The sequence below is a fragment of the Miniopterus natalensis genome, chromosome 1 (genome assembly GCF_054644295.1).
Source record: "Miniopterus natalensis isolate mMinNat1 chromosome 1, mMinNat1.hap1, whole genome shotgun sequence".
NCBI classification, from domain to species: domain Eukaryota; kingdom Metazoa; phylum Chordata; class Mammalia; order Chiroptera; family Miniopteridae; genus Miniopterus; species Miniopterus natalensis.
The window spans coordinates 78,447,019-78,472,207 of record NC_142081.1 but is presented as its reverse complement, the minus strand read 5'-3'; the positions used below and the strand labels follow the sequence as shown (position 1 = coordinate 78,472,207).

Below are 25,189 nucleotides of genomic sequence, written 5' to 3'. Positions count from 1 at the left end.
ATTATTAATAAATGTTAGCTAAACTAAGAATAATAAAAGATGCTGGGGCCATTATAAATAAACTGGAAATGCCATAAATGTTTAATATTTCTGAGCAACTGGATAGACCAAATTGAACTATTGGAAAATCTAAGAAATCTAAGAAATGATACTTGCAGTTCCTGTGCAGTTACTGGTATAATTAGCAGTTCATATTGATCATTTTCTGTCTTTTATCTCAAACGTTTATCTTTTTTCTTATTTCCCCTAAGAGATAATACAATTCTTGAGGGTACAGACTATGCTTCTTTCACCTTTGTACATCTGATACACTTGGCACAGGGCCTCAAAACAAGAAGGCCCAAATGATTAGGACATTCTGATCAATGTAGTTGGAATAAGTGGGAACAGATTGAATAAATTTGGTATCTTTGTACCACAGCAATATATTTCAAAAATATACTAAAATCATAAAGTGATTAGAATGTGATATATTTTAAAAAGTGAACAGTATTCTTAAGAGGTAACTTGATTAGGGAGGCAGGAGTCTTGACATATGCCTTCGATTTGAGCACACAAAGTTAAACGTTAGATCTTGTGGTCTCATTGACCCATTTCTTTTTCAGCAGCAGAAATTTTTTTCCTCATTTCTTTCACAAATTTCTTCTAACATTACTTTCCAGTAACATGACATGTGCATGAGTATCACCTTTAACAGAGGTTTAAAGTGGAAGAAAAAAATCTAAAAATTTAAAAGCAAGATAAGTAAGCAAAATATTACCTAAAAATATAAACTCCTTCTCTGCAGGAAGCTTTTTGTGGTTGCCAGATTAAAGGAGATAACAGATACCATTTATAAAATACAAAGCTTAGGTATACATATTTAATAGTGCAGAATTTAATGAACCAATTCAATAAAAAAACCTCAGGATGTCCTTGATTTTCAAGGCAGGTTTTTTGTTGTTTTTTTGCCTCAACACAATAACAAAATGACCAATTCTATCAACAGAACACCCGTATACTAAAATCTGGATGTTATTAATGGCAAGATCAAGCAAAATTGAATAAAGTTTAAATCTATGTTAACATATAATTTCCCTGCTCTTGTAGACTAATCTTAAGAAAATACAAAGAATATTTTACTATCTAAAATTACTTCAAATTTATTCTAAAAGGAAAAAAATTTATTTTGAATATCTGTTATGGCTTCTCATGTAACAAGTGAATAATAACTGATGACTCAGAATGTTCAGAAGATAGCTGTGCTTGAAGGCAGTATTTCCCCAAGTGTATTGTGAAGAACTAATATGGCCTCCAAATGCTCTGTAAAGAAGAGTCCTACAGCCAAATAATATATCCTCTTTCGGAAAATATCTGCATACCTTGTATTCTTCTTTCCTCCAGACCTCCTGTTTGGCAGATTTGTCCTTCTATGCTTTGGACCCTCCCGCTTTTCACCATCTCAGATACTTTACACTATCACTAACTCCTTTCCTCTTATATAGTCAGCTCCGAACCCTCATCTGGATCTTCTCCCATTTGACCACTCAGCTTCTCCCCGTCCAGATTCGACCCTATTTCCATCCTCCCCACTTTACTGTCTCAATGTCCTTTACTACTTGTGGAATAATAGAAAGTATATACATTGGTCTTTGCCCCGGCTCCTGGCACAGAGCTTCTATAACCCTTGACATTTCCTAAGTGCTAAGGGCTCTGGGGGCATCTTTTGTTTTAATATTTGGTTTTTGACCCCAGTTCCTGACAGAGCTCCTAAATTCCTTGGAATTTCCTGGGTGATAGGAGCATTTTCTGTTCTAAGGAGGTGACTCTTGGTGGGTTCCTGGATAGCTTCAGGATGAGGGCTGCTCACCAGAAAGACCAAATCATGATTAGAAGCTTGGAAATTTCAGCCCCACCCACCACCCTGGAAGGAAAGAGGGGCTGGGAACTGACGTAATGATGGATCACACCTATATGATAAAGCCTCCATAAAAATCCTAAAAGTATGGGATTCAGAGAGCTTCTGGGTTGGCTAACACATTCAGTGTGCTAGCAGGGTGGCACACCCAAATCCCACAGGTGCAGAAGCTCCCGCACTTGAGAACCCTTTAGACCTCAGTCTATGTATTTCTTCATTTGTATCCTTTGTCATGTCCTTTATTATATAATAAACCATTAACAGTAAGTTTTTCCCTGAGTTCTGTAAGCCATTCTACAAAGGATGGAATTCAAGGTGGGGTCATGGGAACCTCCAATTTATAGCTGGTCAGTTAGAAGCCTGGGAATTGAAACTGGTGTCTGAGAGGGATGAGAAGTCTTATGGGACTGAGCCCTTAACTTATGGGGTCTACACTAACTCCAGTTAGTGTCAGGATTAAATTCAATTGTAGGATCCCAGCTGGAGTTGCAGAGAATTGCTTGATGTGTGGAAAACCCACACATCTGGTGTTAGAAGTGAACAGGAAGCCAGCTTTTCTATTTTCTATTTCCTGTAACTTATTCTTACTTTCTATCACCCCATAAGCTTAAGCTTCCCATTAGACTGTGTAACTGATATCTTTATTTTCAAAATGTATTCTTAAAAAGATCCAAATCATGATGGCAATACAGTAGAGAGGTATGAGCAGGCTGTGTAATAAACTACCTAGTTTGAAAAGCTAACTTAATCTTTCTAGACATTAGTTTTCTCACTGTAAAATAGAAATAATAATAGTACCTACGCCACATGTAGTTGTGCAGATTACATGAGATACCTCTAGTAAAATTGGTATCTTCTACAAATCAGCAAAAATAAGTTTAATTATATTTGTGCCCAAAGTCAGTTCAACAAGTATTGAGTGACTCTAATGTGGTTTGGAAATGGCCATATGCCTAGGTGTGATAAGACATATACAAATAAAGAAGGGAACATATTAATACCATAAGTAAGGCGTAGATAAAGAGATTAGCGAAAGGCTTTATGAACAGGGTAGCATTTGAAGAGATAAACTCCATCAGAGTGAGTGAGGAGGATATTCTAAGCAGAGGCAATGGTTTGAGCCATGAGTATTTGAAGGCAGAAAATAAAGGAGTACTTGAAGTATAGCAAGTAGACCACTAGTAGCTGGAGCATAGGTTACTTGTTTGGTAGTAATGGGAGATTACTACCTGAGTTTTTCCCTGAGTTCTGTAAGCCATTCTACAAAGTAATCTCCCGTTACTACCAAACAAGTAAGGGCTGGTTGTGGCCATGGTTGGATTACCTTAAATACCATGTTGAAGGGTGGAGATTTTTGTGTGTGTTTCTTTTCAGACATTAAGCAGCCAGGTTGAAGATACAATGGTTAAAAAACAGATATGGATTAAAGATGGCAGCGGACTGAGTGGAAGCTACACTGACACTCTCCCAGGACCAAACTGAAATTATAACTAAAATATAGAAAAACCATCCTAAATAATCAACTGCAACTGAAGACGAGGTGGACAGCACCCTCATAACCAAGGAGAAAAAGTGGAGAACACATAGGGACTGGTAGGAAATGTGGAGGTATGAGAGGGCTGGCTGGACTCCAATAGGCAACAGTTGAAGGTACAGAGGGATATCTCAGTGGCAGGGGGTTCCCACTGAGGACTATGGGGTTTAAACCCCAGGTTGGGCTTCCCAGTCAAGACCACCAGAACTGAGAAAGGTGCCCACATAACAAGTGGCTGTGAAAAGCAGCAGGGTTTCTATCTGCCAAGGAGTGATGGCTGGAAATTCAGGCACCCTCTTAAAGAGCCAATGCACAAAGTATCCTATGCAGCTACTCACCTTGGGCTCCAGCAGAGGGAGGGCAGAGTGGACTGGAGCTGTGTGAGGAGAATCTAGGGTTGTGGGCTCTGGAGATAGAGCTCAGAGGGTACCCCTCTGGATTCCTGTGCTGAGTCATTCCCCCATACTGCAGAGGACATCTTTCACAGGCAGACATTTACCTTCCAAGGAGCTTTTGCCTGAGGGGGCAGCAATTGCCCCACCCTCTGGAAAACCTCTCACCCTACCTAGTGGAGTTTCTATAGCCTGAGGCTTGTTAAGAGACTGATAAGAATCACCTGCCCCACCTTGTATAGTTTCTACAGCCTGAGGCTCATTAACAGAATCGGATTAATCAGCCTGCAGGCAGAGGCAGACTGCAGAGTGCTTTGAGTCTCTGCCTGATCTGCTACTGGACCTGGGCCTTGGAAAAGCAGACTTTGGTGTGCATCTTAGTCCTGTCCATATATACCCAGCCCCAACAGAGGGGACCTCAAGCAGTGGGTTGTTTGTTTTTTTCTTATATTTTTAATATATCTTTATTGATTTCAGAGAGAGGAAAGGAGAGGGAGAGAGAGAGAAAGAAACATCAATGATGAGAGTCATTGATCTGATGCCTCCTGCATGCCCCCGACTGGGGATTGAGCTCTCAACCCGGGCATGTGCCCTGACCGGGAATCGAACAGAGATCTCCTGGATCCTAGGTTGATGCTTGACCACGCCTGGCCAGGCAAGCCGTGGGTTGCTGATAGCTCCAACAGGGTACTCAAGGCCAGTCAAAAACAGTGTTCGACATTGGCCTACACCAGACACTCTCCAAAAAGACTGAGAGTCCTAACAGATCCACCTCATACACAGAAACAAACCCAAACAGGCAGCCAAAATGGAAAGGAAAAAAAATAAGGCCCAAGTGAAAGGACAAGAGAAGTCTCCAGAAAAAGAGTAAAATGACATGGAGATAAGCAATCTATCAGATATAGAGTTCAGAATACTGATTGTAAGGATGCTCAACAGCATGAAAAAAGATATGGAAACTATGAAGGAAATTAAGAATGATATAGCAGAAATAAAGAATACATTGTAAGGAATAAACAGCAGATTAGAGGAAGCTAAGGAGTGGATCAGTGAATTAAAAGACAGAAAAATCAACCAGAGGTCCAAAAAGAAAAAACAATTAAATAACAGGACTGGCCAAGGGAGCTGTGGGAAAACATGAAATATAACAATATTTGCATTATAGAAGTGCCAGAGGAGGTCAAAAGTAAGAAGGGTTAGAGAACCTGTTTGAAGAAATAATGGCAGAAAACTTCCCTAACATGGTCAAGGAAAAAGTCACACAAGTTCCGGAAGCACAGAAAGTCCCAAGCAAAAAGAATCCAAAGAGGCCCAGGCCCAGACACATCATGATTAAAATGCCAAAAATTCAAGACAAAGATAATATTAAAGGCAGCAAGACAAAAGCAATCTGTTATCTACAAAGGAGCTCCCATAAGGATGTCAGCTGATTTCTCATCAGAAACTCTACAGGTCAGAAGGGAATGGCATGAAGTATTCAAGGTAATGCAAAACAAGGATCTGAAACCAAGACTACTCTATCCACCAAGGCTAGCATTCAAAATAGATGGTGAAATAAAGAGCTTCCCAGACAAAAAAAAAAAGCTAAAGGAGTTTATCACCACCAAGCCAACAGTGCAGGAAATATTAAAGGGACTGCTGTAATTAGAAGTAAAAATAGAAGCACTGCAAGAAATGTTAAAGGGACTGCTATAACAGTAAGAAGAAATAGAGAAATACAAGCATAAAGAATCAAAATGGCAATAAATAAGGCCCTATCAATAATAACCTTAAGGACTTTAAGGGAGAGAACAGCAATCACAGTAGGGGACTTTAACACACCACCTATTTCACTGGATAGATCTTCCAAACAAAAAGTCAACACAGAAACAGTGACTCTAAATGGCATACCAGATCAGATGGATTTAATTGATATTTACAGAATATTTCACCGCAAAGCTGCAGAATATACATTCCTCTCAAGGGCACATGGGTCATTTTCAAAGACAGGCCACATGTTAGGACAAAAAACAAGTCTCTACAAGTTCAAGAAGACGGAAAGCATATCACACATCTCAGATCACAAGGGTATGAAATTAGATATCAACTACAGTAAAAACACTCAAAAACACTCAAACACATGGAGGCTAAATAGCATGTTATTAAACAATGAATGGGTTACCAAAGAGATCAAGAAAGAAATCAAAGACTTCCTGGAAACAAATGAAAATGAACACACAACAACCCAAAATCTATGGGGCACAGGGAGAGCAGTCCTGAAAGGGAAGTTCACAGCACTACCGACCTACCTCAAAAAAAGAAAAATCTTTAGTAAACTATATAACCCTACAACTTAAAGAATTAGAAAACTCCCCTGTGAAGCCATCTGGACCAGGGCTTTTTGCTGGGAGTTTTTTGTATTATTGCTTCAATTTCATCAGTTGTTATTAGCCTATTCAGGTTTTCTGATTCTTCCTGATTCAGTTTTACATGATCTCACTCATATGTGGAATCTAACAAGCAAAACAGACTGAGGAACAAAACAGATTCAGACATAGAAGCACAGAATGGACTGATGAATGTTAGTGGCAAGGCAGAGGTAGGGGAGTGGGCGGGGAGAGATTAATCAAAGAACTTATATGTATATATGCATAACCCATCGACACAGACAACAGTGTGGTCAAGGCCTAAGAGGGCATGCAGGGTGGAGGGGATCAATGGGGGGAAAAAGGGGGAGATCTGTAATACTTTCAACAATAAAGATAAATTAGAAAACAACAACAACAAAAAACAGACATGATCATTGCCCCATGGAATTTATAACCTGACATTACTATAATAACTAAAGAAATACATGCAAAATTGCAATTGTGATAAATGGTACCAAACAAACAAATAAAAATATACTTGGTGCTGTGAAGGCATTTAAGAAAAAAATAACTTGATCTTGGGCTTGCTTCAGCAGCACATATACTAAAATTGGAACAATAAGAGAAGATTAGCATGGCCCCTGCGCAAGGATGATATGCAAATTCATGAAGCGTTCCATATTTTTATATAAGAAACTCATACAACTTAACAAAAGGAAGACAAACAATCCAATTAAAAAATGGGCAAAGTACCTAAACAGACACTTCTCCAAAGAGGACATACAGATGTCTAAGAGACATATGAAAAAATGTTTAAAGTCACTAATTATCAGAGAGATGCAAATTAAAATGACAATGAGGTATCACCTCACACCTGTCAGAATGGCTACCATCAACAAATCAACAAATGACACATGCTGGCAAGAATGTGGAGAAAAGGGAACCCTATTACACTGCTGCTGGGAATGCAGACTGGTACAGCCACTGTGGAAAACAGTATGGAGTTTCCTCAAAAGATTAAAAATGGAACTGTCATTTGACCCAGTGATCCCACTTCCAGGAATATATCTTAAGAAACCCAAAACACCAATCACAAAGAACTTACGCACCCCTATGTTCATAGCAGTGCAATTTATAATAGCTAAGATCTGGAAAGAGCCCAAGTGCTCATCAGATGAGTAGATAAAAAGCTGTGGGACATTTACACCATGGAATACTATGCAGCTGTACAAAAGAAGCATCTCTTACCCTTTGGGACAGCATGAAGGGAACTGGAGAGTATTATGCTAAGCGAAATAAGAGAGTAAGGGAAAGACAAGTATCACATGATCTCACTTATATGTGGAATATAATGAAGAAAATAATCTGATGAACAAAATGGATCCAGAGACATAGAAGCATGGAACAGACTGACGAATCTCAGAGGGAAGACAGGGGTGGGGGAGTGGGTATGTAGAGATTAATCAAAGAACTTTTATGCATAAATGCATAACCCATGGACACAGACAATAGTATGGGTAAGGCTTAGGGGTGGGGTGAATGCAGGGTGGAGGGGATCAATGGGGGGGGAAAAGAAGGACATCTGTAATACTTTCAACAATAAAGACAAATTTAAAATAAATAAATAAATAAATATTATATTTTAAAAACACAAAAAACTTGACCTTGACAAGGAAATCAGGGAAGGCTTCCTTGAAGACATGGCAAATTGAGATTAGATGAATGAGTAGGAGTTAACTAAGTAAAGAAGAATAAAGACGGGTGGAAAAAGTGTTTAAGATAGAGAGAATAGCATGTACAAAGGTCCTTATTCTGTGAGAGGGGGGAACATGGCAAGTATGAGGGGCCAAAATGCCAGGGTGACAGAAAGAGTAAAGGGCCAGACTTGTAGGCTTCAAGGACTTGTGTGTTTATCCTAAGAAGTGATAGGACACAATTAGATTTTCAGTTTGAAAGTATAATTCTGGCTGTAGTGTGGAAAGTGGATCAGTAATTTCCAGTTAAGATGGTTCTATAAATTCACACATTGATGTAACACCTTTGCACCAATTACATATCAATGATAGGTGAAATACAGAAACAAAAAACCAAAGCTAAGACATAACATTAGAAGCAAAAAATCTTGAGTAGAGCTGAAACCAGGGACTGCTTAAGTTGAGTCCTAGAACAGGCATGGAAGCCAGGAATTCAACTCCTTTGGGGTAGTAGAGACTAACAGTGTGCCACATGAGATGGGGCAAAGCCAGATTTATTGCTTAAAGCTGAGGCAAGGGTGAGGCTCCTCAAAGGAGCAAAGGAGGCTGTGATAAGGGAAAAAAGCCTTTAATTACCATTTGAAGTTATGGTCTGTAACTAGCTGTCAGCCCCAGGAAGGAAGACACAAAAAAACTAACAGGATCTATGATATTCCCAATATCAAAACAGGACTCAGGAGCCAGGAAGGCAAGTAGTCCCAAAACTTTTAGGCACGGATAGGATCAGCAGAGTGTAAGTTAAGAAGAAAGAGAATATGAAAGAGAGAAAGAACAAACAAAAACTCTAACTTGAAAAGAAAGTGAGTTTGCAAACCAAAATTCCAAACTGTGAAAAAAGTTAATGCTAAGACAACAAAATCAATGATTATAACATAAATTTATAAATGAAATTAATTCTATGAAAGTTTCAGATATTTTAAGCTATGTTTAATATGCTCAGATACAAATGAACATATTCCATTTAAGATGAACAAGAAAACGTGAAACATAAACAGGCAGAAATGGAACAGGGACAAACAGATGTTTTAAAAAATCAGTTAGAAATCTTGAATGAAAAGGAGTCATTAAATAATGACTTCAACAGACATGATAAATTCTAGCCTGGACACAATAAAAGAGAGAATTTATGAATTGGAAGTTGGTACTAAGAAATTCACCCAGAATACAGCACAGAAATACTGAAATTTACAGAAGGAGAGACTATGTATGAAGTGGACGATGAGGAGAAATTTTAAGAGGTTTTCCTGCTACTAATATCATAGTATGAGTAGATCTTTTTGTGGAGAAGCTCTATTATAATTGGAAAGCTTCAATTTAGATTAATTCTGTAACTTTATATATACAAGCAATTTCTAGACATTTATGGCTTAGACAAGACTGAGTGAGAAAATGGTCCACTGATTAATTTAATGATGTCAGGTTGAGTTTGCAAGCTTCTTTTTTCATATTACAGAAATGGTATTGGCTATAATTACTTAACAAACACCAAAGAAAACTCTGATACTCAAACCCACCAGAGTATCTCTTCAAATCTTAGAGTGCTTATTATACAGGAGGTATATTGGGGTTATATACTTTCCAACCAGATCTCTATCTATATCTATCTATATCTATCTATATCTATATCTATATCTATATCTATATCTATATCTATATCTATATCTATATCTATATCTATATCTATATTTTATTGATTTCAGAGAGAGGAAGAGAGAGGGAGAGATAGAAACATCAATGATGAGAGAGAGTCACTGATCAGCTGCCTCCTGCATGCCCCCTACTGGGGATTGAGCCCACAACCCGGTCATGTGCCCTGACCGGAATCAAACCTCAATCTCCTGGATCGATGCTGAACTGCTAAGCCAAGCCAGCTGGTCCCGACCAGATTTTTGAGAACTGCATTGAAATTATAATTATAAATTTTTAAAACAAGGTCTAGTGCTGCTAAGGATTACTGTGGAACTAAAGTAAAAAATTGGCTTACCCATCTTCTAAAGAGGTCAAGAAGCATGAGTCCTGCTACCAACCCTTCTAACCAACTTGAGATAGCATTAGTGATGCTGAGTTATAGAGGCCTGTTCAGTACCAGTAGAGAGAGGCCTCTCTCAAGTTCATACATTGTTCTTCTGACTCCTTTACTGCTGATGCTTACACAATTCATTTGCCTGGTCATAACAAGGATGTTGTGAAGAGCACTCAGAGTGTCCACATGGCCCTGTACCATGAGAGTCCACAAGAGAAATCTCTTTGGTTTAAATATTAGGAATGACAGTACTTTACCTGAATAATTAATTTGTTTCTAGTTGATCTTATGAATTATGTGATTCCTACAAATCAATCTTATAGTGGAAATAACTTCCTCAGAAGGTATGCCAGAATTGGGAATTTTCATACTTCACTTTCTGTTCTCTCTCCACTCTTCCTGCCCCTATCCCAGCATCTTTGAGAATCTCCTTAGGTGAAGAGAGATGTTTATAATGGGAGTATAGGGATACTTTTAAAAATTTTTACTTTATTGTTGAGAGTATTACAGATATCCCCCATTTCCTCCCTTTGCCCCCTTCCACCCATCTCCCCCCCCACCCCACCCCAGGCCTACATCTGTCTATTATCTGTGTCCATTGGGTATGTTTATACGCATATAAGTTCTTTGGTTAATCTTTTCCCGCCCTCCTTCCTGCCTTCCCTCTAACAGATCCATAGCAGCACTGTTTACAATAGCTAAGATCTGGAAACAACCCAAGTGCCAATCAGTAGATGAGTGGATAAAAAAGCTGTGGGATATGCCATGGAATACTATGCAGCTATAAAAAAGGATCTCTTACCCTTTGGGACAGCATGGATGGGTGTACTTTTAAAAAATATATGTTTTGCCCAGCCGAGCGTGGCTCAGCGGTTGAACGTCGACCTAGGATCCAGGCAATCGGGGTTCGATTCCCAGTCAGGGCACATGCCTGGGTTGCGGGTTTGATCAATGACTCTCTCATCATTGATGTTTCTCTCTCTCTCTCTCCCTCTCCATTCCTCTCTCTGAAATCAATAAAAACATATATATATATGTATATATATATATATATATATATGTATATATATATTTAAATATATCTTTATTGATTTCAGAGAGAGGAAAGGATAGGGAAAGAGGGATAGAAAGATCAATGATGAGAATCATTGATTGGCTGACTCCTGCACACCCCCTACTGAGGATTGAGCCCGCAACCTGGGCATGTGCGCCCTGACCGGGAATCAAACCATGACCTCTTGGTTCATGGGTTGCCACTCAACCACTGAGCCACACCAGCTGTGCTGGGGGTACTTTTGAATGATGTGCAGGCAGACAAGAATGAACCCCTGCTCTTGCAGTGATTATACTTTCATCCTCAAGTTTGTTGACAGAATTTACAGCCAAATTAATAGTGCACTTCATGGTATGAATTTTGTGTACCAACCTCAAAACACTGTATTTTTCCTAAGCTTATTTTACCTTTGTGCTCTTTTCTTATTTTAACTTAGTTTAAATTTATTCTATTTTCTACATTGTATTATTATAACCATCTTGTATCTCTTATAGAACAAAGTGAGACAGAAAAAAATCTATAAATAAAAAATATCCACTTTGTAGGTGAATACTATAATCCTATCTAGGAAAAAAACACACCATATGTCTAAAACACTGCAATAAAAATCTAAGATTTGAATCAATTAATCTTAATTGTATTTGCTTGGTTGAAAAATCAGCCTTTACAATAGTGAAAAGTCTGAAATAGAAAAAAATTTCTTATCTTAAAATAAATGTTAATACAAACTTATAATAAGGTGTTACCATTGTAGTAAAATTAGGTAAAAATAATTTATATAGCTTCAAAAACATGTTTAAGTAAATTTACTACTCACTCTGGAATTGCTGCTTACCTTGTAGACTTAACAAATATTTTTAAATATTTTTGTTTAAAGTGGGAATTATATTTTCATAGGTAGCCTCTACCTACCACACTTCTGAGAAGTGTGTTTTAAAATACTGTCATAGAAGCAAGGTACACACAGTAATGATTCACAAAGACAATCTCACCACACCCCAAATAGTTATCACACAAACATTATCAGTGACACATCAAGAGGAGAATCAACTTGCCATTAAGATTTTGCCATAGAAAACAAATATGGGAGCTTGGCAACGCTGTGTTCCTAACAATGCTGCTCTAAGATATCGGATCACTTGACTAATGCAAATGGGGAGATTTTGTCTCAAATATTATGCTAAGTGTACCTTTTGGGGATATTTGGAAAGCAAGATATATAAGGCCAAATTCACTATAGAAACTTTGCCTTCATCTTCCTACTTATTCCCTTGATCACATCACTAAAAATCCACCTATCTGACAGTTAATCATTCACTTCATTAGCAGTTGGTACGTGTAAGAATAATTTTGAGTTGTGTAGACTATTCCAGCAGTCACATGACAAAACAGAAAGTAGGTAGAAAGGCACATGGGTGGAAGGAAGTATGTAGTCAGTCTAATATTATTTGACCTAATGCAATGTGACTTCCCTGAGTTATCATGTTATGAAAGATGAAGAGTAAGAAGAAGAAGAAAAATAAGTACCATTTTTTGTGTTCTTCACTGAATCCTTGATTGGCATCCACTAATGCCTATTTATTTCCCCAAGTCACTCATATTACCCTTGACTAGCCAGATGTAACTCTTTTAAAAATAAGGAGCAAAAATTAGATCTACTTTTGTCCCCATCATGTAGTAAGTTTATAGATTAGAGAACTCTATCAGCCCTTCTTAAATCTAATGAAATAGTACTTAAATGCTGCTACCAGATTAGCTGCCTTAAGACACAGTCCAAGTGTATGGTTTCCACTGACTTTTTAAAAAACCTTAGGCTTATGAATACATACTAACAGTGATTTATTTGGGTGATTATTTCAGATGTTCTAGAGAGAAACATGCAATTGCACTGGTTTGATAATGCATATAATTACTTTGTTTCAGGTTTCCCCAGTTAGCACATTCTCTTTGGGATAGTTAATGTATTTTTAATTTTTATTACTATTATTATTTTTTATCCTCACCCAAGAATATGTTTATTGATTTTAGAGAGAGAGGAAAGGGAAGAGAGAGAAACACATATCTCTTGCCTCCTGTATGCACCCCAACATGCGACAGAACACGCAACCTAGGTATGTGCCCTGACCGTGAACCGAGCCCACAACTTTTTTCATGTATGAGATGATGCTCAAACCAACTGAGCCACCTAGCCAGGGAAACATATTTTTTAAAAAGTCATACTCTATTTAACATAATGCTAATATAACTACTTGATAATATAACTGTAGGTTATGGAAACATGACAAACTTCTATTCTGAAAGTGGAAGAACCATATTATTCTTAGGACTAAGTTTCAGTACTTTAAAATGAGTTTCATATATTTAGTTTGAAAAACAAATTCCCAATCTAAGAATCACTAAGACTTCTAATGATTTTGAGTATTTGACTTCTATAATAGATTGTTTTGTAAAGCAGGATGAGTTCATTTCTGAGAAACTGTTTTTATGTAATAGTATGGTCCCCTAACCAGCAGCATTAGCATTAACTAGAAACTTCTTAGAAATGTAAATTCTCAGCCCCACCCAGACCTTCTGAATCGAGAAATCTGGGTGTGGGCCAGCAACCTGGTTCAGCAATCCCTCCAGGTGATTCTGATGCACATTCAAGTTTGAGAATCAATATTCTATAACAGAAACATTAGTAGTTAAGTTTATAATATTAAAGATTTATTTTAAAGTTCCTTATTTTTAAGAATATAAGATTTTAAAAGAAGAAATGTAATAAGTAGTTGTAAAAATATATAACTGTATAAGATAAAAAATGAAGGACCTTCCTGGATTAGAGTTTAATCCAGAAATAACTGGATTAATAATTGTTCTGTAACTCCCAGCCTTAAAAACACAGAAAGAACCACTCTTTAAGTTCCACTGGGAAGAAATGATGTTAGCCAGTTGACTAAAATTAAGAAAATGTTTAGAAGCAATCTCCAATCACTTGTCTTTTATAATCATTAGTAATCAACAAAACTTATGAAAGTAAATTGGGAAAAATTACAATATAGAAAAATATTAAACACGTTCTCAGAGCACACATGGGGTAGTATGTTCTTTGAAGACACTCTAGCAGCATTATAATCCACCCCTCCATTCTTTTAATATTGTTTCTGTTAAAAGTATTTTTATAAAAGATGAATTGCTAACATGTAACCTGTAGAAAAACAGCATATTTGTGAAAGAGTTCCAGAAACTAACTTCAAAGAGAGCTGACTCCTGCAACTAGACATTTCGGCTCCAGAAGACTTGCTGAATCTCAACCAAAAAAAACTAGACCTCCGCTTAACCAGTTTCAAGATAATCATCAGAATGGACTGTGCTGACTTACATGAAGGGAACTTTCAACACCTCCCCTCCCTGATTTCTTTGTTCTGCTTTCCCTCTCCTCCTAATAAAAAGCCCTGTCTGCACTGAGATGTTAAGATGGTCTTTAGGACAGGAATGCACCATCTTCTCAGGCTGCTGGCACTTGAATAAACTGTCTTTTCTTAGATTGGCACCTGTCTCTCGAGGACTGGCTTTCCCAGCTGCAGGCAGCCAAACCTGAGTTCGGTATCATCATGACACTCAAGTTTTGAGACCCAATGAACAATACTGTCTACCTCTAAAACCAGCCCTTAAGAGAGCAGGAGGAATAATTACATAAAAAAGAATATTTAAAAGTTAAGGAGGTATAATAAAAATTCCACTTCAATACTTAACCTAACATTTGCCACTGCAAACATAGCAAGGTATACATGAGTTTCTTTGCTACTTAAACATTATTGAAATATAATTTCAAGCACAGTAGTTTCAAACTCCACAACATTTCTACAAATTTGGACAAAAAAACATGCCCAGAATTATATAAAGAAAAACACTGAACATAGTTTATTGTACATTAGGTTATTTATGTTATTGGAACATTTATAAGAAGTTATGTAAATTAACAGAAAAAAATAAAATAACTTTGGTGGCAGAGAAAAAAATGAAAACTCACTGCCAAGTAAATGCTACTGCCAAAATGACCTTTAATGGCTAATACACTTGCCTGCATTTTCCTCTCACTGTAGTAAAACAAACTAAAAGACGGCAATCAAAACAAACTCTGTTCAATGCTTCAATGTCACTGAATCTATTTTGTTCATCAGTTTATTATGTTCTTTAGATTCCACATATAAGTGAGATGTGGCGGGGAGTGGGTGTAGGGTGGAAGGGGTCAATGGGGAAAAAAGGGGACATCTGTCATATTTTCAACAATATAAAATTTTAAAAAACTTATAAATAAATAAACAAATTCTGGGATCTGGAAAGATGGCAGCACTGTAACAAGAAGCAGAGTGCCCTTGCTGCCAGTCACAGACTTGAATTACCACTAAAATACTGCATAACTAGCTTGAAAAAAACAGAAAAATAAACCTGAGTGGACATATTTCGAATAGGAAACACTGAAGAAACATCATAGAGTCTGGTAAGAGATGGGGAGCGTAGAAAGGGGGAGTCCCCCCTGAAGCCTGTACTGGGCTCCTAAGACCTAGGGCTAGAGGCTGCAAAGCTCCCGCCCCTTGGGAGAGTGGACCCACATCCAAAAGCTGGGATCTCAAACCTGCAGCAGAGGGGAAGGAAACGAGAGCCCATGCGCGGAGGGCAGAGGGACTCAGGGGAACAGTGTGCCTGTGAGGAGGAACTGCGCCTTCCCAGTGAAACAAAGCTTCTAATGACAGCCAGGACAGGAGTCTTTCACACCGGATGCTGATCATAGGAAAGGCTGTCCCAGTGTGTGGCTCCAAAATAGAAAGGGGCCAAAGGGCTGCACTGAGCAGCCACATATAGAGACCCTCTGCCTTCCTGTAAGGAACTGTGGAGAACCCCAGAAAGCATTTGATCTGTGTGGCTCAGGGATGGGGAAGAGAGCCCTCCTGCCACCAGAGAGGGTCCAGAGCCACCAGAAGGGAGGATCAGGTCTGCAGTCTCCGGAGCTGCCAGTGCAGCAAATCAGAGATTTCTGACCAGCTCTGAGGGGAACCAGAATAGTGCGCAAGGAGCTGCCCCAGCCTTAATGAGATCAGCTGTGCAGAGGAGCTGCGAGGGGCTGACTCTGTGACCCCTCCTGCTCGGTACCAAGGCTCGAGAGCGACAGGACCTCTTAGGGCAGGTTCTCTTCCTGTGTGTTGCTTTATGCATTTTTGAGTTTTTGATCGCTGACTAGGCGGCCACCTTCCTGGCTTGCATTGGGGAGAGAGAACAGGGAAAGCTGGGATTTGTGTCTGTATAGAGGAGAGTTTGAAATAAGAGCCCCATGCAATCAGCCAACCAAATCTGGGAAAGGAGAGGTGGAGCACGTCCACCTCTTCTGCAGGTTAGGAGTACCACCCCCAACAGGAAAGGGGCTGGGTTCAGCTCACTGAAGGCCCAGATATCCCCCGCAGGGCACAGTCCTGAGGGGAAACAGAGATCAGCTCACAGGATGACAATACAAGAATAAGACTCTCAGGGACTATTGTTTGGGAACTGGAGGAGAAGCTTAAAACCCTTTCTGGGGGCTGGGCAAGCAAAGTGCTCACTAGAATTTTTTTTTTAATTGAACCCACTGAGCCCAGGCTGCTGAAACTGCCCATACGGAAAAGGCAACAGACTGAAGACAATGTGAAACTGCAGCAAGCCACTGTATGGGGAACTAGAAATGGAGGATAGGGTAGAGACTGGGGAGCTGGCTTTGAAGCAAAGACTAACTTCCCCATAGTGTGTGCCTGACACCAAAACCTCTAAGTAAGGGGAGCAATATCCCAAGCTACATTAGCCGGCCTGCACCCTAAAGACTCTTCAGAAGACTCTGGAGTAAGACCAGGCAACCACAAGGGGAAGGCAAAATAGCTGATAAGTGGAGGTGGTCCCCAGAGAGCCTCAGATCAGCCAACTACCTAAGGACACAAGAGCGAAACCTAGACAGCTCCTGACACTAGCTGATACACAAGTACCTCCTAGGAGAACCAAAATCAACATACAGAACAGTGAGCCTCAGACAACATAAGCTGCCCAGACAAAACTCATGTGGTTCACTTTTTTCTTTTTATTTAGAAAAAAGAGAGAAAAAAATTTTTGTTTAAAAACTTTTTAAAATTTTTAAATTAATTTTTTAAAAAAATTTTGTTTTGCTTTGCATGTTTTATGTGCTTTCTTTTGTTTCGTGTTTTTTCTGTTTGCTTGTTTTATTATCAAGATTTTCTTGATATTCTCTGCTTAATTGCTGGGATATTATCATTATAACCAATAAGTTTACTGCTTTTCTTTACTGTTTCTATAATAAATCTCTTATTGGACACCCTCACCTGCCCTTGCTTTATCTCCCTCTCTTCTTGTTTCATTGGCATAACTTTTATTTCTTTTATTCTTTTATTTTTCTCCCTTCGGTCTTCCTGTCTTGCTTGCTTGTTTGACTCTTTATTGTATTTTTATTTTTCAACTATTTTCCTATTCCTATGCTCTACCCTTAATTTTTTGCTCACCCTTCTTTCAGAAACTTTTCTCTGCCCCTTTTATCTCCCAGTAGCGTCTCTATTTTTTACATTTTATTAATTTTTATTTTTCATTACTATTAGCAATAATATCCTTCTATTTTATTTTCTCTTTCTTTTTTTTTCTCATAGCATTTGTGTTCTCACTTCACTCTCCCAATTCTACCTTCACTTGGGATGTTTTCACTGTGATTGCCAGGATATTTTGTAAGATACTGCTTGTTTCCTGGCAGTTTGGTTGTGTACTGTTTTGCCATGCCAGCACACATACAACAGATCACACAACGTGGTTGGGACTGAGCCACAAAGTTAGACAATTTTAGAGAAGAGTCCTCCCAAGAATGGGTCGACAACAATCTAGACCCAATCACAACAGGAGAACCCAAAGAACCCACAAAAGGGACAGCCATAAAAGTGACATGCCTAGAGCAAACCGCTCAGAAGTATAAGGAAAACACACTTGTGGGTCCCACTGAATACACTACAAAATCCCACCCCACAAGACTGGGAGACAGCAAATATATCTAAAATACAGGTACAAACACTAAGAGTCACCAAAATGGGGAGACAAACAACCCCCAAGCTAAAAAAAAGAAAAACTGCCAGAAAAAGACCTTGTTGAGATGGAGTTAAGCAAGCTATCAGAAATAGAGTTCAGAGCAATGGTTATAAAGATACTCAAGGAAATTAATGAGAACAATAAGACACTTAATGGAAAAGTCCAGGAACTTAGAGAAAACATGAAAAAACAGGTAGATATCATAATTAAGAACCAGGCAGAGATGAAGAATACTATATCTGATATCAAGAATATGCTGGAGCCCGGCCGGGTGTGGCTCAGCGGTTGAGTGTCGACCTGGGATCCAGGCGACTGGGGTTCAATTCCCGGTCAGGGCACATGCCCAGGTTGTGGGCTCGATCAATGACTCTCTCATCATTGCTGTTTCTATCTCTCTCTCTCCCTCTCCTTTCCTCTCTCTGAAATCAATAAAGATATACTAAAAAAAAAAAAAAAGAATATGCTGGAAAGAATTGAAGGCAGCTCTATGAAGCAGAGGATAGAATAAGTGACTTAGAAGATAAGACAGAAAAAACTACTCAGAGCATGAAAAGGAAAAAATACCTAAAAAGCATGAGGACAGTCTAAGGGAGCTTTGGGACAACATGAGACAAAAACATTCGCATCTTAGGGGACCCAGAGTGGGAGGAAAGTGAGCAAGGGATAGAGAACTTGGTGGAGGAAATAATGAAAGAAAACTTCCCTAAGGTGGAGAGGGAGAAACCACACAAGTTCAGGAAGCACAGAGGGTTCCAAACAAAAGGAACCCAAAGAGACCCAATCCAAGACACATCATAAGTAAAATGGCAAATGTTAAGGACAAGAGAGACTATTAAGGGCTGCAAGAGAGAGACAAGCAGCGATCTACAAGGGAACCCCCATAAAGTTGACAGCATATTTCTCAACAGAAACACTTCAGGCCATAAAGGAGTGACATGAAGTTCTCAAAGTAATGAAAAGCAAGAATCTAGGGAGAAACAAGATGGCAGAGTAGGTAACAGCTGCACCAGCTGCCTCCCACAACCACATTAAAATTACAACTAAAATACAGAACAACCATCACTCAGAACCTCCCGAAATCTGGCTAAACAGAAAAGCCCTACAACCAGGGAACTGAAGAAGCATTGAGACCAGTAGGAGGGGCAGAGATGCGGGCAGATCGGGACTGAATTGGAGATTTGGCCACGGGCACACATCTGGTGCCACGGCTAAAACATGGGAGGGACATCTCGGCGGTGGAGGTTTCCCGGAGGAGCGAGGGGTCCCAGCCCCACAGCAGGCCCCAGCCCAGGGCTCCAAGGCCAGGAAGAGACGTCCCCACAACTCTGGGCAGTGAACACAGCGGGGACTGTGGCTGAGGGTAGCAGAGGCTGCAAGAGTCCCAAGCTTTCCTCTTAAAGGGCTGGGGCACAAACTCACTCAGATGTACTTCCTCTGAGCCCCAGTGCTGGGGAGCAGCTTGAAAGGAACCTGGGACATTTGGGGAGGAGCTAACCTGCCTGAAATTGGGGCGAGAGGTGGAGGGGCGGCTTTTTCCCAGGCAGAAGAGCTGGCAGAGGTCATTGCTCATTTGGCAAGTCCTCCCTGCACACAGCAGGCAGGCAGGCACCATATTTGAATCGCCAGCACCTGACTCACACCTTTGGCCTTGCCCCTCCCTACCTTCAAGCTCATCCAAGTCATTTCCAGTGGCTTTTCTGTGCAAGTGGCCTCTCTAGCCTCATGCTTAGGACTTTCCTAAAATCTCTCAAACAAGCAGCAGTGAGCCCCATACAGTTGGAAAGTGGCCCCAGGCCTGGCACTACTGGCAGCCTGCACTGGCCCATACCTTGGCCTCTCCTGGAAAACACCAAGCCCGGCACAAGTAGCAGCCAACTATAGTTTGCTGTGTAGCTCATGCTGGGTGGCCCTGGGCAAGGAACTGGCAAAGGCTGACTTTCCACCTCCCCGGAGGCCCCAGAGACAGTGCACCTGGTGGTCAGACTCGACCACACTGGATTACAAGCCTACCACATCCACCAGTGACACTCAAGGGGCACACCTGGTGAACACCAAAGCTCCACTGAAGTAAATCCTGCTCCATAGGGGTATCTCCAGCACAGCAGCTCTTTGTCTGTAGTTGCAACTGGTCCTCATAGCTGATTGGCCTGGGGGTCAGTTCCTCCCAGGGACGCCAACAGCAACCAAGGCTCAACTACAATAGGACAATGCACACAGCTCACACAGGGGAACACCTAGAAGGCCCAGCTCAGGTAACTGGGGAGGCTGAGCCACTGGACCCTACAGGACACCTACTACATAAAGGCACTCTGCAAATTCCAGGTGACATAGCAGCTCTACCTAATACATAGAAACAAACAACTGGAAGCAGCCAAAATGTGGAGGCAAAGAAACATGTCACAAAGGAAAGAACAGAAGAAATCTCTAGAAGAGGAACTAAATGAAATAGATCCAAGCAAACTAACAGATAGAGAGTTCAGAATTTTGTTTGTAAGGATGTTTAAGCAGACTGTTAGGGAAATAACTGAGAAAATCGATAACATAATAAAGTACCAATTTGAAATGAAGGCTACACAAACTGAAATGAAGAATAATTTACAGGGAATCAACAGCAGAGTAGAGGACGCTGAGAATCAAATCAGCAATTTGGAACAGGAGGAAACAAAACACCCAACCAGAAGAGCAAAAAGAAAAAAGAATCCAGAAATATGAAAACAGTATAAGGAGCCTCTGGGACAACTTCAAGAGGCCCAACTTTCTTATTATTGGGGTGCCAGAAGGGGAAGAAAGAAAGCAAGAAATGGAAAACCTTTTTGAAAAAATAATTACAGAAAACTTCCCCTACCTGGAGAAAGAAACAGATTTACAAATCTAGGAAGCACAGAGGAACCCAAACAAGAGGAACCCAAAGAGGCCCACGCCAAGACACATCATAATTAAAATGCCAAAGGTTAAAGACAAAGAGAGAATCTTAAAAGCAGCAAGAGAAAAGCAATTAGTTACCTACAAGGGAGCACCCATAGGACTGGAACTACAACCAAGATTGCTCTACCCAGCAAAGCTATCATTTAGAATTGAAGGTCAAATAAAGAGCTTGACAGATAAGAAAACGCTAAAGGAGTTCATCACCACCAGACCAGCACTACAGGAAAAGTTGAAGAGTCTTCTTTAAGAAGCAGCTAATGAACAAAAGAATCTGATGAACTAAATAGATCCAGAGACACTGACGCATGGAACAGACAATCATATTTCAGAGGAAAGACGGAAAGGCGTGGAGAGTGGGAAGAGATTAACCAAAGAAGTTATATGCATATATGTATAACCCATGGACACAGTTAATAACAGGGTGAAGGCCTGGGGAGGGGTGGGAGCGAAATGGAGGGGGTCAAATGGGGGGGAAAATGGGACACCTGTAATACTCTCAACAATAAAGATAAATTAAAAAATAAATAAAAATAAAAGTAAAAAAAAAGCAAGAATCTGCAACCAAGACTGCTTTATCCAGCAAGGCTATCATTTAAAATTGAAGGTGGCCCAGCTGAGCGTGGCTCAGAGGTTGAGAGTCGGCCTAGGATCCAGGAAATGGCGGTTCGATTCCCGGTCAGGGCACATGCCTGGGTTTCGAGCTCAATCCCGAGCAGGGGGCGTGCAGGAGGCAACCGATCAATGACTCTCATCATTGATGTTTCTAGCTCTCTCTCTCCCTCTCTCTTCCTCTCTCTGAAATCAATAAAGATATAAAATAAAATCGAAGGTGAAATAAAGAGCTTTCCAGACAAAAGAAGGCTAAAGAAGTTCAGTATCACCAAACAAGCACTGCAAGAAATGCTAAAAAGACTGCTCTAAGAAGAAGAAATATTGAGAGAAGGGTACACTGGCATAAACGGGGAAAATGGCTTTAAGTAAGTATATATCAATAGTAACCTTAAATGTAAATGGAATAAATGCTCCAATCAAAAGACATAGGGTAGCTGAATGGATAAGAAAACAGGATCCAAACATATTCTGTCTATAAGAGACCCACCCGAGAGCAAAAGATTCACAAAGACTGAAAGTGAAGGGATGGGAAAAAATATTCCATGCAAATGGAAATGAAAAGAATCTGGAGTAGCAATACTTATTTCTGACAAAATAAACTTCAAAATAAAGACCATAAGAAGAGACAAAGATGGTCACTACATAATACTAAAGGGGTCAATCCAACAGGAGGAAATAACCCTTATAAATATTTATGCACCCAATATAGGAGCACCTAAATATATAAAAAATTTTGGGTGGGCTTTAAGGGGGAGATTGACAGCAACACAATCATAGTGGGAGACTTTAACACCCCACTGTCATCATTGGACAAATCCTCAAGACCTTAAATGACACACTAGATGTAATGAATTTAACTGACATTTACAGAACACTTCATCCCAAAGCAGCAGAATACACATTCTTCTCAAGTGAACATGAAACATTCTCAAAAACAGACCACATGATAGGGCACAAAGCAAGTCTCTACAAGTTTGAAATCATATCAAGCATCTTCTCGAATCACAATGCCATGAAACTAGAAATCAACCACTATAAAAAAACTCAAAAATATTCGAACACATGGAGGCTAAATGGCATGTTATTAAACAATGAATGGGTTACTAATGATATCAAGAAAGAAATCAAACACTTCCTGGAAAAAAACAAAAATGAACAGACAACTACCCAAAATCTATGGGACACAGTGAAAGCAGTCCTGAGAGGAAAGTTTGTAGCACTACAAGCTTACCTCAAGAAACAAGAAAAAGCTCCACTAAACCATCTAACACAACAACTAAAAGAACTAGTACGAGAAAAGCAAGAAAAGCCCCGAGGAAGTAGAAAAAAAGTAAATAATAAAGATCACAGCAGAAATTAATGACATAGAGACTAAAAAGCAATACAAAAGGTCCATGAAACCAAGAGCTGGTTTTTGAAAAGCTAAGTAAGATTGATGAACCTTTAGACAGACACACCAAGAAACAAAGAGAGAGGACCTAAATAAATAAAATCAGAAATGAAAGAAGTAATATAACAACTGACCAAACAGAAATACAAAGGATCATAAGAAAATACTATGAGCAAGTAAGTATATGCCAACAAACTGAGCAACATGGGTGAAATGGACAAATTCCTAGAAGCATACAATGTCTCAAAGCTGATCAGGAATAGTGAGAAAATCTGATAACAACTAATGAAATTGAAACAGTGATAAAAAATCTCCCAGCAAACAAAAGTACTGGAACAGATGGATTTAAAGGCGAGTTTCACCAAACATTCAAAGGAGAATTAATACCTGTTCTCCTCAACTATGCCAGAAAACTCAAGAGGAGGGAAAACTCCCAAACTCTTTTTATGAGTCCAGCTTCATCCTAATCCCAAAACCAGATAAGGACACTACAAAGAAAGAAAATTACAGGCTAATATCCCTGATGAACAAAGATGCTAAAATCCTCAACAAAATACTAGCAAATGGGATCCAGCAATACATTAAAAATACATTCCACGACCAACTGAGACTTATTCCCAGAATGCAAGGCTGGTACAACATTCGCAAATCAATAAATGTGATACATCACATAAACAAAATGAAGGACGAAAATCATATGATCATATCAATAGATGCAGAAAAAGCACTTGACAAAATCCAGCATATTTTTGATAAAAACTCTCAGCAAAATGGGAATATAAGGATCATACCTCAACAGAATAAAGGCCATATACAACAAACCTATAGCCAACATCATACTCAATGGTCAAAAACTAAAACCATTTCCCTTAAAAACAGGAACAAGACAAGGTTGTCCACTTGCACCACTCTTATTCAACATAGTACTGGAAGTCCCTGCCACAGCCATCAGACAGGAAGAAAACATAAAAGGTATCCAAATTGGAAAAGAGGAAGTAAAACTGTCATTATTTGCAGATGACATGATATTGTACATAGAAAACCCTAAAGACCCCACCAAAGTACTACTAGATTTGATAAATGAATTCAGCAAGGTAGCTGGATACAAAATTAACATCTGAAAATCAATGGCATTTTTATATACCAATAATGAACTCTCAGAAAGAGAAATAAAAAAACCATACCATTTACCATGGCAACTAAAAATATGAGATACCTAGGAATAAACTTAACCAAGGACACAAAAGATCTGTACTCAGAAAACTACAGGACACTGAAAAAAGAAATAGAGGAAGATGTAAACAAGTGGAAGAATATACCATGTTCATGGATTGGAAGAATGAATATCATTAAAATGTTCATACTACCCAAAGCAATTTATAGATTCAATGCAATTCCTGTTAAAATACCAACAGCATATTTCACAGAGCTAGAACAAATATTCCAAAAATTTATATGGAACCAAAAAAGAACCCAGATAGCTGCAGCCATCTTGAGAAAGAAGAACAGAGTGGGAGGGATCACTTTAACAGATATCAAAATGTAGTACAAAGCCATTGTAATCAAAATAGCCTGGTACTGGTACAAAAACAGACATCTAGATCAATGGAACAGAACAAAAACCCCAGAAATAGACCCAGGCAATTATGGTCAGTTAATATTTGACAAAGGAGGCAAGAGCATACAATGTGTAAAGACAGTCTCTTCAATAAATGGTGTTGGGAAAGCTGGACCAGTACATGCAAATAAAAGAAACTAGATCACTAACTTACTCCATATACAAAAATAAATTCAAAATGGATAAAGGACTTAAATGTATGTAGTGAAACCATAAAAATCATAGAAGAAAACACAGGCAGTAATGTCACAGATATCTCATGTAGTGGAATTTTCACTGATACATCCCCTAGAGCAAGAGAAACAAAAGAAAAAATAAACATATGGGACTACATCAAACTAAAAAGCTTATGCACAGCAAAAGAAATCATCCTCAAAATACAAAGGAACCCCAGGGTAGGGGAGAACATATTTGCCAAGGATGCATCTGATAAGGGGCTAATTTCCAAGGTGTACAAAGAACTAATACAACCCTACAAGAGGAAGACAGACAATCCAATTTAAAAATGGGCAACCTGGTCAGGCATGGCTCAGCGGTTGAGAGTCGACCTAGGATC

At 39.3% G+C, this 25,189-nt stretch overlaps 1 protein-coding gene and 1 non-coding gene across 3 annotated transcripts in view; one reads left to right on the top strand and one right to left on the bottom strand.

Annotated features, from left to right (window-relative positions):
- Positions 1-25,189, bottom strand: part of PRORP (protein only RNase P catalytic subunit) — a 147,010-nt gene that overhangs the window by 62,312 nt on the left and 59,509 nt on the right. The window lies entirely within an intron of this gene.
- Positions 6,752-6,857, top strand: LOC148094234 (U6 spliceosomal RNA). The gene has a single exon (XR_015713692.1). It is a non-coding gene; the product is annotated as a U6 spliceosomal RNA (small nuclear RNA).